The sequence below is a fragment of the Polyodon spathula genome, chromosome 18 (genome assembly GCF_017654505.1).
Source record: "Polyodon spathula isolate WHYD16114869_AA chromosome 18, ASM1765450v1, whole genome shotgun sequence".
Taxonomy (NCBI): Eukaryota; Metazoa; Chordata; class Actinopteri; order Acipenseriformes; family Polyodontidae; genus Polyodon; species Polyodon spathula.
In genome coordinates, this window is record NC_054551.1 from 19,799,434 (window position 1) to 19,812,438 (window position 13,005).

Below are 13,005 nucleotides of genomic sequence, written 5' to 3' on the forward strand. Positions count from 1 at the left end.
AGGTCAAGGCACAAAGTAACAGGTGCCCACTAAAAATAATAACATGGGCTAGATACAAAATGTTATGCCATAAGCGATGACAATTGTAGCGTTAAATAGCTTTCTAAATAATGTTTTCATATTCAACGCTAGAGAGAGTGTGTTTATTTATTTATTTATTTATTTTTTTAAACCAGATCTCAATTTGGAATCTGTCGTGCATTCATTTCAAACTATTGCCAGAATGCCTGGATGAAGCACATTGTTCCAAATCACACATTCTTTGGTACCCTTTGTGTGTTTTATTAATACCAAGAGTCAGTGAAAGATCTTAAGTGTAACCTGAAGGGAAAAGGCATGTGTCTTTGTTAAGCAAATGCCAGGCTTTTTCAATGTTAACCTGAATTAACAAAATGTATGGATATTTTTCAGACTTTAATTTGGGCAATTAACATTTGCATGGGTAAATGACAGTAACAATAACATGTTCATGTATTATGTAACTTATGCATAACTAAACTATAACGGTAGTATGCATGGATAAAAATACTATTTTAAAGATTTTCTTTTGGTATCTATTTCAAAATGATCACCTTAATGAACTCCTATAACACTTATTGACCTAATAACACTTCTTTAATTGTCTCAGATGTAAGAAAATATTAGAATCCACACTGCATAGATGCAACCGAGAACGTGTGAACCGGCTGACAGATTATACATATACTGTATACTCAGAACTCTAACCCTCCATCTCAGATTTCAGCCTGGCAGGTGAAAACATGTCTTCATCCATTTTCCACAGCATGAGGTATGTGTGCAGATTTCCATTACCAGCAAATTGTTCAAGAAAATTACAGAAGACCTAATAACAGGTCTTAAATGAAAACAGGAAAACATTTTGTTTTATAACTGTTATAACTTATAACAATTATTTTAGCCTGTCTGCATATGACATGCCTTGTAATAAAACTGGTCGCTGTTCTTTGCATTCTTTCTAGAGCAGCAATATCCTTTTTGTAGTGAGGTGACCAGAACTGAACACAATATTTTAGATGAGGTCTTACATTGTACAGTTTTAACATTACTTCCCTTGATTTAAATTCAACACTTTTCACAATATATCTGAGTCAACATAAACTCCTAGGTCTTTTTCATAGATTCCTTCTTCAATTTCAGTATCCCCACACTTCTATCGCCTATGTGCAGTACCTTACACTTTTCTCTATTAAATGTCATTTGCCATGTGTCTGCAGGTTCTGAATCTTGTCTAGATCATTTTGAATGACCTTTGTTGCTGCAACAGTGTTTGCCACTCCTCCTATTTTATTTTAAATTTAACAAGTTTGCTTACTATACCAGAATCTAAGTCATTAATGTAGATTAGAAATAGCAGAGGAACTAATACTGATCCCTGTGTTACTCCACTGGTTACCTTGCTCCATTTTGAGGTTTCTCCTCTAATCAGTACTTTCTGTTGTCTACATGTTAACCACTCCCTAATCCATGTACATGCATTTCCTTGAATCCCTGCTGTGTTCAGTTTGAGAATTCATCTTTTATGCAGGACTTTGTCAAAAGCTTTCTGGAAATCTAAATAAACCATGTCATATGCTTTGCAATTATCTATTATCGATGTTGCATCCTCAAAAAAATCAAGCAGGTTAGTTAGACACGATCTCCCTTTCCTAAAACCATGTCGACTGTCTCCCAGGATACTGTTACCATATAGGTAATTTTCCATTTTGGATCTTATTATAGTTTGCATAAGTTTGCATATAATATAAGTCAGGCTTATTGGTCTGAATTACCTGGTTTGGTTTTGTTTCCCTTTTTGTGGATCGGTATTGTGTTTGCAATTCTCCAGTCTGTCGATACAACCCCTGTGTCAAAAGACTGTTGCATGATCTTGGTTAGCGGTTTGTAAATAACTTCTTTCATTTCTTTGAGTACTATTGGGAGGATCTCATTTGGCCCAGAGGATTTGTTTATTTTAAGAGCTCCTAGTCCCTTTAACACTTCTGCCTTGGTTATGCTAAAGTTATTTAAAACTGGACAGGAACAGGTTGACATGTGGGGCATGTTGTCCGTAACGTCCTCTGTAAAAACTTGTGAAAAGTAATCAATTAATATAGTTGCTTTTTTTTTTTTTTTTTTGTATTTTTTTTTTCAGAGTTGTGATCTCCAGCACCAAGCCTGCTGCATCATACATAGATTCTGTTATTTAATCTTAAGGAAGTAAGCCGGGCCCATTTTGACTTAAACCAAAAAAATTGAAGGATCATCATCTTACTGAGACAGAAACACATTTCCTCTTCATGAAACAAAACGTACACATCCTAATGGAGTTAGCAGTATTTGCACAAGCTTAGCATCATCTTCAGTATTGACAGATCTTTACGAAGGAATCCTAAGGGAAACATTCAACCAGTGATAGAAAGAGATACAGTAAAGCTAGGATGACAAAGTAGAACAGCCCCGTTACTTATGTTGTAACCCAGGTGGGCAAACTGGAACAACTGTGTATTATCATTCTACATGTTACAAGTTCTGCCTCTGTTTTCCACATGATATTCAGCTGATCCTATTAAAACAAACAATGAAAACTTTTTTTACATCTTTTAAGTAGGCCAGAACTATTTATCCTCCTTTACTCTATTGAAAGTGAACTTCCCAGGTGATTAAGGCAATCAGTGCAAGCACATGTCATCTCTAATTATCGCTCGGCACTGCATATTTCATGTGTAAAGATATTAACATCCCCTGAGCATATACCTAGTCTGAGCAAGAACATGTTAGCCACAGCTTTTCATAAAATGCAAACATGTTTTTTCTTGGTTTGAAAAGAGAGTTTAACTTGCACTGACGGTACTGAATGTACAATTTCTCAGTATACTATAATGATGGTGAAACTGAGTACATATTAAGAGTGCTCCTGAAGGAGGGCATTGTAATCTAATGTGCATGAGTCTAACAGTGGGGGATCTGATGCAGTACAAGAAATAAATAATTATTATTTGTTTATTTAGCAGATGCCTTTATCCAAGGTGACTTACAGAGACTAGGGTGTGTGAACTATGCATCAGCTGCAGAGTCATTTACAACAACGTCTCACCCGAAAGACAGAGCACAAGGAGGTTAAGTGACTTGCTCAGGGTCACACAATGAGTCAATGGCTGAGCTGGGATTTGAACCGGTTACAAGCCCTTTTCTCTAACCTCTGGTCCACACAGCCTCCTAAAAGATTTGTCAGATGTGGGATGCAAACCCACGCCTCCAGGGAAGACTGCGAGGAGACTAAAAGGAGAAGGTGCGTAGACGTTGATGGCTGGTTTCCCAGACCCCGATTAGCACTGATCTTTTGCCTTACCTAAAGTACAGTAAAATAGTCCAACACTGGAAAACAGCTTCTGTAAAACCAGCCCTGGGAATTTTTGACCTAGATTTTGTTCACCAGAATCTGAATAGATAATTATGCCAACAGTAAAACAATGCCCAGTTCAAGAATCTTCTGCATTTATTGGACTAATGTTATTCTATGGGGCATATGTTATAGTGGTGTGGGAATCCTCTGCAAATGAGTGAGAGACAAAAAGGGATTGTTGTTTACACTGGCACCAGTGTCCAGGTTTTTATTTATTTCCCAGAAAAAAATTAATAAATAACACTCGGCTGCAATACCATGCACCACCACGAGCTACCAGCAATGGTGCTACTCAGAGTGGTGTTGTTTCTTTAAAACATTCACAATGAAACACTACAAAAATGCTGTTAACACACAAAAGGTGTCTGACAGTAGCTTGGCCATATGCTACTTTCACTACACAGGGAGGTCCGCACCACGAACCTACTGTAGCCTCTCGACTCAACTATACTTAAGTTCAAGTTTGCAGTTAAACACATGTAAAACTGGACTGAACTAACTCTAATACTGTACCAGGCGCAGTAGTATTTAAAATAATTCACTGATTAGGTTGAAGACCCTAAATCTGACAGTGTGGTTAATTGGAAACACTATATGGCATTAACAAAAAAAAACATGGATGTAATTGAGAAAGAACAAAACAAAGACTTGTTTGCTTAAGCAGCCCTGTCAAAATGTATTTCATGCCATACAATATGTTAACCAATACCCATATTTATAATGAGTGTGTTGTAAAATGCTACTTGTAATGTTTTGATTTTAATGTATACTGTATTGTTGAAAACTCCAGCAACAAAATGAAGAAACAGAACCACAAAGAGCAGGATATAACTGGCTCTTTTTTTTTTTTTTTTCAACAGTACTATCCTGATTACATATATCAATTATTTGAAGTGCCATAGCGGGCTGATGCCACTAGACAAGCAAGGACATCAGGAATAATCCGAGCCCAATTCTCCTGTAGCAGTCTATAGCTGGAATATATTTGTTGGTCAAAGGTACCCTATTGGATTGGCTAGGCTAGATCATGTGCCGTCTTGCAAACTGCAAACCTATTTTTGTTGTTTTTTTTGCATTACTTATTCCCCTCACTCTTCTGGAAATATATGGATTACAGACTAAAATATATTTTATATATATACCATATATTTTAAATATATAAAAAAGGGGCCAATTTCTATGTATGAAAAGTATAAGGATCATACTTTTCTACCATACATTAAAAATATATGTTTGTTCCATAAGGGTAAATTAGAGTTTGAAAGAAAACAGTAAAAAAAGGACAATGGACAGATGACACAGCTAAAGTTTGTAGCTAGAGCAAATACAGTTTTAGGACCATATAGACCATACATATATGCTTTAAAATCATACATAGAATCAGAAATACAGACATGCATAAGAAACAGAGTTGTAGCTGCATAAGGATTTAAGAAGAGAAGACGTAGTTAAACTGAAGAATGTTCGTATAAAGCTGTATGGAATTATTGTTGCTGAACATATTGATGTACAATGGAAGGATTTTCCACCTGTTTGACTGCATGGATGTAAATAAATAAAACTTAGTGTTTCTGAAGTTTGAAAATTCTATACGCCTGGAATTATTCTATACGTAATAAGAAGTTGAACTAATATGTGAAGCACAGTAACTGGATGATGCGTCATAATGTATAAGCAACCTAGACTACAAATTCTGAAGTGGTACATTTGTTTATTAAGAACCCGCCACACATTTCATATTTTATTCCTTTGTCCTGGTGATGTAACACATATTCATGTTACAAGTACTTCTTGTACCAAAATCTCCACTCCCATATTGGTAAATTTCAGTTTTCACTTCCGAGCATCCTCATCACCATGGCTAGTGCCAGGCTGAGGTCTTTGTTTGCCATTCATTTTTGTTTGGAATGTGTAGCAGGGTTGACCCAAACCTGTTATTTGTTGTGGGAGGTATGTAATTCTCCACCACTAATTGCTTCACCTAATTAGTCTTTAAAATACAGTGCCTTGAAAAAGTATTTGCCCCCTGTCTGATTTTCTGCATTTTTCACGTTGAATTTGGTCAGATCTTTTTGTGGGTTGTTGTAGTATATAGAGGGAGTCTAAGAGAAAAAAAATGACACCAAAGTTTGTTGCTTCTTTCATTTATTTGGTGTGCAAGGTAATCAAAAATGCAATCTTCAGGTGTGAAAAAGTTATTGCCCCCCCTAGTTAACTCAACCCAATTAAAGGGATAGTTAGGGTCAGCTGTTTGAATACTTTGGTTAACAATCAGGCCTGATTTGGGCCAGCCCTGCCCAATATAAATCTGACTATCTTTGGCCCTTACCATCTGAAGTTGTCAGCGCACAGATTCTAGAGGCACATCATGCCACGATCAAAAGAAATTCCTGAAGACCTCTGGAAAAAGAGTTGTTGATGCCTATCAGTCTGGAAAGGGTTACAAAGCCATTTCTAAGGCTCTGGGACTCCACAAAACCAGTCAGAGCCATATTTTTCAAATGAAGAAAGTTTGTGACAGTAGTGAATCTTCCCAGGAGTGGACGTCCTGACAAAATCTCTCCAAGAGCAAGATATAAAATTGTCCTGGGAGTCACAAAGAACCCTAGAACAACATCTAAGGATCTGCAGACGTCTCTTGCCTCGGCTAAGTCAGTGTTCATGACTCCACCATGAGAAAGACACGGCAAAAATTGGTTTTATGGTAGAGTAGCAAGGCGGAAACCACTGCTTACTAAGAAGAACATGAATGCTCGTCTCAAGTTTGCCAAAAAGCACCTGGATGATCCTCAAGAGTTCAGGAACAATTTTCTATGCACAGATGAGTCAAAAGTGGAACTTTTTGGCCAACATTGGCCCTGCTATGTCTGGTGAAAACCAAACACTGCATTCCACGGTAAGAACCTCATACCAACGGTCAAGCGTGGTGGTAGTGTCATGATTTGGGGATGATTTGCTGCATCAGGACCTGGATGACTTGCCATCATTGAAGGAACCATGAATTCTGCTCTGTATCAAAGAATTCTACAGGAGAATGTCAGGCCATCTGTCCATGAGATGAAGCTAAAGCGCAGCTGGGTCATGCAGCAAGAAAATGATCTGAAACAAACAAGCAAGTCTACATCAGAATGGTTGAAAAAATTAAGTTTTGGAATGGCCTAGTCAAAGTCCAGACATAAACCCCATTAAGTGTTGTGACAGGACCTGAAACGAGCAGTTTATGCTCGAAAACTCCCAAATGTCACTGAGTTTAAGCAGTTCTGCATGAAGGAGTGAGTCAAAATTCCTCCATGGCGTTGTACGAGACTGATCAATAACTACAGGAAGTGTTTGGTTGCAGTTATTGCTGCTAAAGGTGGCATAACCAGTTACTGAGTCTAAGGAAGCGAATACTTTTTCACACAGGCATTGGGTGTTGCATAACTTTTTAAAATAAATAAATGAAATAAGTATCAAATTTTTGTGTTATCTGTTCACTCAGGGTTGCTTTTATCTAATATTAGATTTTGGTTGAAGATCTGATAACATTCAATGTGAAAAATATGCAAAAATGCAGAAAATCAGACAGGGGGCAAATACTTTTTCACGGCACTGTAGGGTGTTATTTTGACGATGAGTGCGGCAGTACTGAACACGCACATTACGTGGCTTTTTTGTGGCCTGTTTTTTGTAGTTATAAATTTGGGCCTCAGTGCCAACATTGCCGAAAGGCAACCACTGGCTCTGTGCCAGTGGTGCAAATTTGTGACAGACTGCTGTGCCTTTAGTTATCAATTGCTGTTGCTAAAACAAAAAAAGAGCTGGACAAATTTATGTCACCATGACGAGCAGCACAATTTCAGCTTTGATAGGTACATAATTTAATAAATGCTGCCATTCAATTATTTTCAGCAAATTGCTGCAAAGGTGTATGCGTTGTGCAGCAAGCCAACTGGTTCTGTAACAGTCTGTCAACTTTCTGTTCTTTAAAAAAAAAAAGAATCAAAGTCAGTTGATAATACAGTATATATTGCTAATATATATTTAATTAACTTTATAAAGACGTATTTGAATAAAACATGTATCTCATGTCATAAGTGTATATCACTGTCACACAAGGAACGCCAATGAAGAAAAAAGAACTGCACTGAAAGATATTGTGCTTTATTTATCATTTCACTCCTTTGCGGGATTTGTTCCAGAGTACTTGTCGGTGTTGATTGATATAAATATTTTGTCATTACTGGTTGCAATTAAATTTTAAATCCCCATAATCATTTCTAACAGACTCTGTGTGTGCGTGTGTGCGTGTGTGTGTGTGCGCGTGTGTATGTGTGTTTCAGGGTGGGGGGTGGGTGGGGTGCTGTCCGGTTTTGCAAAAATGGAAAGTTGGCAACCCTAATGTTTAAATTTCCAAATATAATGTAGAAAATGCATTCTACATCAATATCGTTTGCTCTGCTCTAAAAGGGCACACTCTCTTTTTAATTGAACTCATCCTTTCTCAAAATAAATCCTGCTGGACTTTGAGACCTCTTTTCGAAAGTGAAGTATTTGTCCAGGTAGGCTAACATTCAACTTGGAACTGCTAACAAGCTCTTAGGTTCTATTGCTTTTAACCCTGGTTTATAAGGGAGGAATCCCTGTGTTTGATTAATCTACGTTCCGTGTATTTTTTATTTTATTTTAATTATTTGTTCACAAGTGATTGCTTAAAGCAAGCGGGAAAGCATTCTGTCAGAGCTGGTCTATAGGACAGTCTTCTATATAGTCTTCTAGTCTATACTACTATAATAAACTATAAGCATGAGCTAAAATGTACAGACATTCTAAATGAAAGACATCTCAGTAGCAGCAATGTTAGTCACCCATATGTTGTTTTTGTTTTTTGTTGTACCAGTTGACAGTCTGTCACATAAATTAGGCCCCAAGAAAAATAAATAAAATTGTGTGAATTGAAATTGTCAGACAGACAGCTGTGTACTTCACAGGACAAAGCGACTTGACTCAGCCTCTGAAATCTAAAACCCATTTTATTATCAGGTTATAGCAGACAACACAATGCAGTTGCTCCATTTTGCTATGGTCACAAACTTAGCCCATGTTTTTCTTTCTTTTTCCTTTTTCTTGAGCTACAGTATTCCCTCATATCTTAATTCCAACCACGTGCATTTATACTCTAGGGTTATATTATATTTAATTAATGAGAACATGTCAGCACAGATGTCTATTGTCACTGTCAATAAGGTAACAAGCAAAGAGGATGTATACTGATGAATAAAGTAATTAAAGAAAGTTACAGTTTCTATTCTGAATTCCTTGGAAGGGGAGTTCTATGACATGAATAGTGGAATAAGATACTGACACCTTAATTAACGTGGTATTGTAAGATTATGATTGAAGGAACTGCACCATAACTTGCATTAGCACCCTTAAACGCACTTCACTTTCATGTTATTGTATTTATATAATTTGTTTGTGTTGCTACATTCTTCCATAGTTCGGCCTCTTGTGAATTTAGGACTGTAAAGGATTTCAGGCATATTTTGCCCATAAAAAATGTATTTCTATATACACCCACCTGTCGCTATAATCACCCCTCGCTATACTGCGGATTCGGATATATCATGGTCCTGGAGTTAGCTCCCCATTTTTATTGTCTAACTGCGCATGCCTTAGCTGGAATATACATAGGCACTTAGCATTACTGTTCGTTTTATTTTGTACAAACAACAATATACAAAACAAAGCATTAATATTGTACTGTTATCATATATACACGTATTGCACAATAACATAAAGCAAATTAAATATCTACTTACTGAAGCGTTTTTTGTTTTAGCCAACGAGGTGTTCACTTGTGTCAGCAATGCACTAACCAGAGCCACAAGGCAGTTATGTCAGCTCCCTAGCAACAACCCTTCTATGTTGTTGTTGGGAATGGATTAATTCAATGCAGCGGGTTTGTGCATTTGAGAAAGGAGAGGAATACTCATGAAATTAATTGGAGACTGAAGTTGATGAGAAGCAATTACCATCCACTGTACGAATTAAAACGGTGTGCTGCTTTTTATACAAAATCAACACATGGTTATTTTTCTTTAACAAAGCTTGTAGTCGACTTTCAAAATGTTCTACTGCTGCCATAGTAAGTAGGAGTGTACCGTATAATGCAAATGTATTTACAAGGTGTGCAGGGATGTTACCATAGTCATGCACATTATACACATGGTGCCTGTTCTATACAGCAGCTTCTAGACTGACAGTGTCAAGAAGGTTTCAAAGCAAAAAAATGTTGTGCTCCAACAACTAAAACTACATTTGGGCAATATTAACCTGGGATGTTTTAGCAGAGACTCCAGAATGCATTACTGTAAACAAATGTACAGTAGGATTTTGAATGGATAACATTGCTGGTTACCTGCAGGAAGGAGACTTAGAGACAGAGATCTGCAATTAGCATGGGGGCGCACGTTTATTCACAAAACAACAAACCAAAAGAAGGGAACAAAATAAGTTCAACAAAACACCAGAAACAATATTCCCTTTTAGGCTGTCTTATCTCCAAACTCAGCCCACAAACAAAGCTTCCGCTCCCTATATATAGCAGGGCTGGATTGACCATCAATTATTCAATCAAGGCCCCAGCCTCATTCCCCACATGAATTCTGGCAGGGATGGAATTAACCCCATTCTTGCCAAACCTAAATTCACAATAATGAAACAATACTGTTTACAACAAACCACACTATTTACAGCTGCTGGGCTTCCACCCTGCCACAAGGAGACAGACACCAATCAATGGCAGCGTGGCTCGTAACCTTTTCGACAGATGAGGCCCTCATTTTTAATATAGACATGGGGAAGTGTAAGAATTGTTAGGTATACACATTACAGCAATATTTTATCTGTTATTTTTTCAAATGAGGTGTGGGCTGTTTGCCTGTCTTAATGCAAAAGTTGCAAAGTTTTTAATAAATACAAAAAAAAATACATTACAAGATTTTGGAGAACCCCCCTCTTTGCTTTTCTTTAACAACCATTAATCCAGTTCAGTGATTCAGCTGGCACTTCTGGAAGTTCCTGTCTCTTTCCTTCGCTGGTCTATTGTAATAAGAGACCCTGGGAAACCACGACTCTCTCCCTGAGTCAAATTCTGCTTTGCCTGACATTGCTAAGGTATGCTTGAACACCGTAAATACTTCATAAATACAACTATTTGTTTCAATGCAAATAATCTTCAAATACATTCCTGATTACTGTCATCTGTGACCTTTTTTTTAAAAGGCATTGCCTCATTGGATAAGCCACTACTGTACAACTGTAAATGTGGTTAACAGTATTGTTTAAAATTAAGATTGCTTTAACGTATTTCCTCTTATCAACTTCCCTCACCAGGGCATCCTGGGAATCAATCCTCAGTACTACCCTCTGATGAACACAGCGGTGGTTTCAAACAGTTTATTTCTGTTGTGCAACCAGAAAATATACCCCTCTCTAATCCAGTTTCCAATATCAGACTGCAGGTTGTTGGCCTTCTCTTCTCTGTAAATATGGCACTTCATCTTTCTGTTGCATTATTATTTCATTCTCTAAGCCAAACAAAAGATTACTTGATACCTGAACTCTTAACTTAACTCTTGGTGTCAGCAGTTAATGACTGTGCAAACTTCTAAGTGTAAACTGGCAATTAATAAACAAGCAAGAACCTACCAGTGCACGATAGGTAGGGCTGTATTTTTCACTGTAAAAAATGGCTTATTTCACTGCATTGGTGTTTCAATATATTTCATGATTATTATATTGATTAAAGCAGACAAAATAACATTGTCACATTCAAAATCTATCATTTTCACTAGTTATGATACATGTTTCTATATTTAAATGCTTACCTGAAAAAACGCTCAGTTGTAGAATATTTCGTTTTTTATGTCCACCCTCTTTAAAGACTTTCTATTTTCCCCATTAGTGAATTATCAAACAAAATACTGTACTGCAAACATAAATAAATATAAAAATAACAACAGACATGTGAAGCGTCCTCTTCTTGTCCTGGACAGAGCTATCGTTAGCAGAAATATTTCCAGTCATTTTTGTTAAAGACATGTTAAAGAAAGCAAATAAATCATTTCAAGTGATAATCTTGCTGGGGATTCATTGTGGTGTTAGCACAGGTTATTACATTCAATGCATTAACATGGGTTACACACGTTTTCTGCAAAGGTGTATTGTTATTTGTTGATTAAAAAAACATATTTTTTTTCACATGTAAATTTGAAGTGTATTTTCATTATATATAATACAATATACAATTTGGGAAATATTACTAACATGTTTTTTGTAATAATGAAACTCCTATATAACCTTTGGAAAATGTCTGTATCTACTTATCTCGTTTTGTACTGTACCAAATGGGTTTATTAACATGAGTTGGTATTAAGGACCTTCTGGACCCCCTCCATCATCCCCATGACTTCATTTAATACTTACTTGAACAAGTAATTCAGTGTTTTTATGCTTAATTGGATGAACGGTGTGTTGGGGTTTAATAAACAGCAGGACTCCTAGCATAATAAAACTAATCTGTTGTCTTTGTTGCAAAACTCCACAGGGAATAACTTCTTCTAACCAACTTTACTCGAGGGGATTATTGCTATTATTAACTCGTTATTTACCCATGGATGATGATCCTCTCTCAGTGGGGGGGGGGTCACACAAAGTTTAGGGGAAAGAATCTGAACCTCTGACCTATTTAAAAATAAAAACAATGACTATCTTCAAAGCTTTAAATTCCATTAGAAAGCAGCTATAAATGAAAGAGGCTCTAATATACACATCTAATAATTCCCCCCGTAGATGCACGGTGCAGATCACCCTGATAGTGGGTTGAAATGCAGCTGTGCTGTTTTTATGAGTTGGTCCTTACTGGCAGTTAACAACCAGCTTTTAACCAATTACATCCGTTATCTGAGTCAAACAGATTAATAAGGACTTGTAATATCCTCCAAGGACACTATTATGCTACATATAAACAACATTTATTTTCTCAAGAGCGACCCCTAAGAGTGAAGGTTTAAATTAAAAAGAGGAGTGTTTATATGTAGTCCATGATGATGAAGTTTTCCCAAAGGAATCCAGACGGTCAGCAGAGAAAGGCAATAATCTTGTATGGCTAACTTCATTACTTGACTTACGTAATAAAATACAGTAGAATTAGATTACTTGTAGCAAGTTTACAAACACAGCCTTGTATACTTCCCCCCATTGCTTCCGTAGCATGCATGATGCCAGACAAAGCCTGATTTGGCACAGCTATCCTGTTCCATGCAAGGTTAACCTTGTTTTACAGTCCAACAAAGACAAGTAGACCAGTGTTATTGAATCTTGGAATACATCTTGTAACCCGAGCACTGCAATAAGGAGCGATATTTGGACTGTGCAACTTAAAAGGGAGTTCAATCTCGTTTTGACTGACAGCAAAAAAGTATGCTAATCTAATGGAAAACAGCAGAACTGCAAACTCAGACTCAAGTATTGAAGCCATTGCAGAGTTAGCACTTATAAAAGGGAAAAACTAATTTGGTTACAGAACTAAACTAACAACCAACATGCTGTTTTTCCTG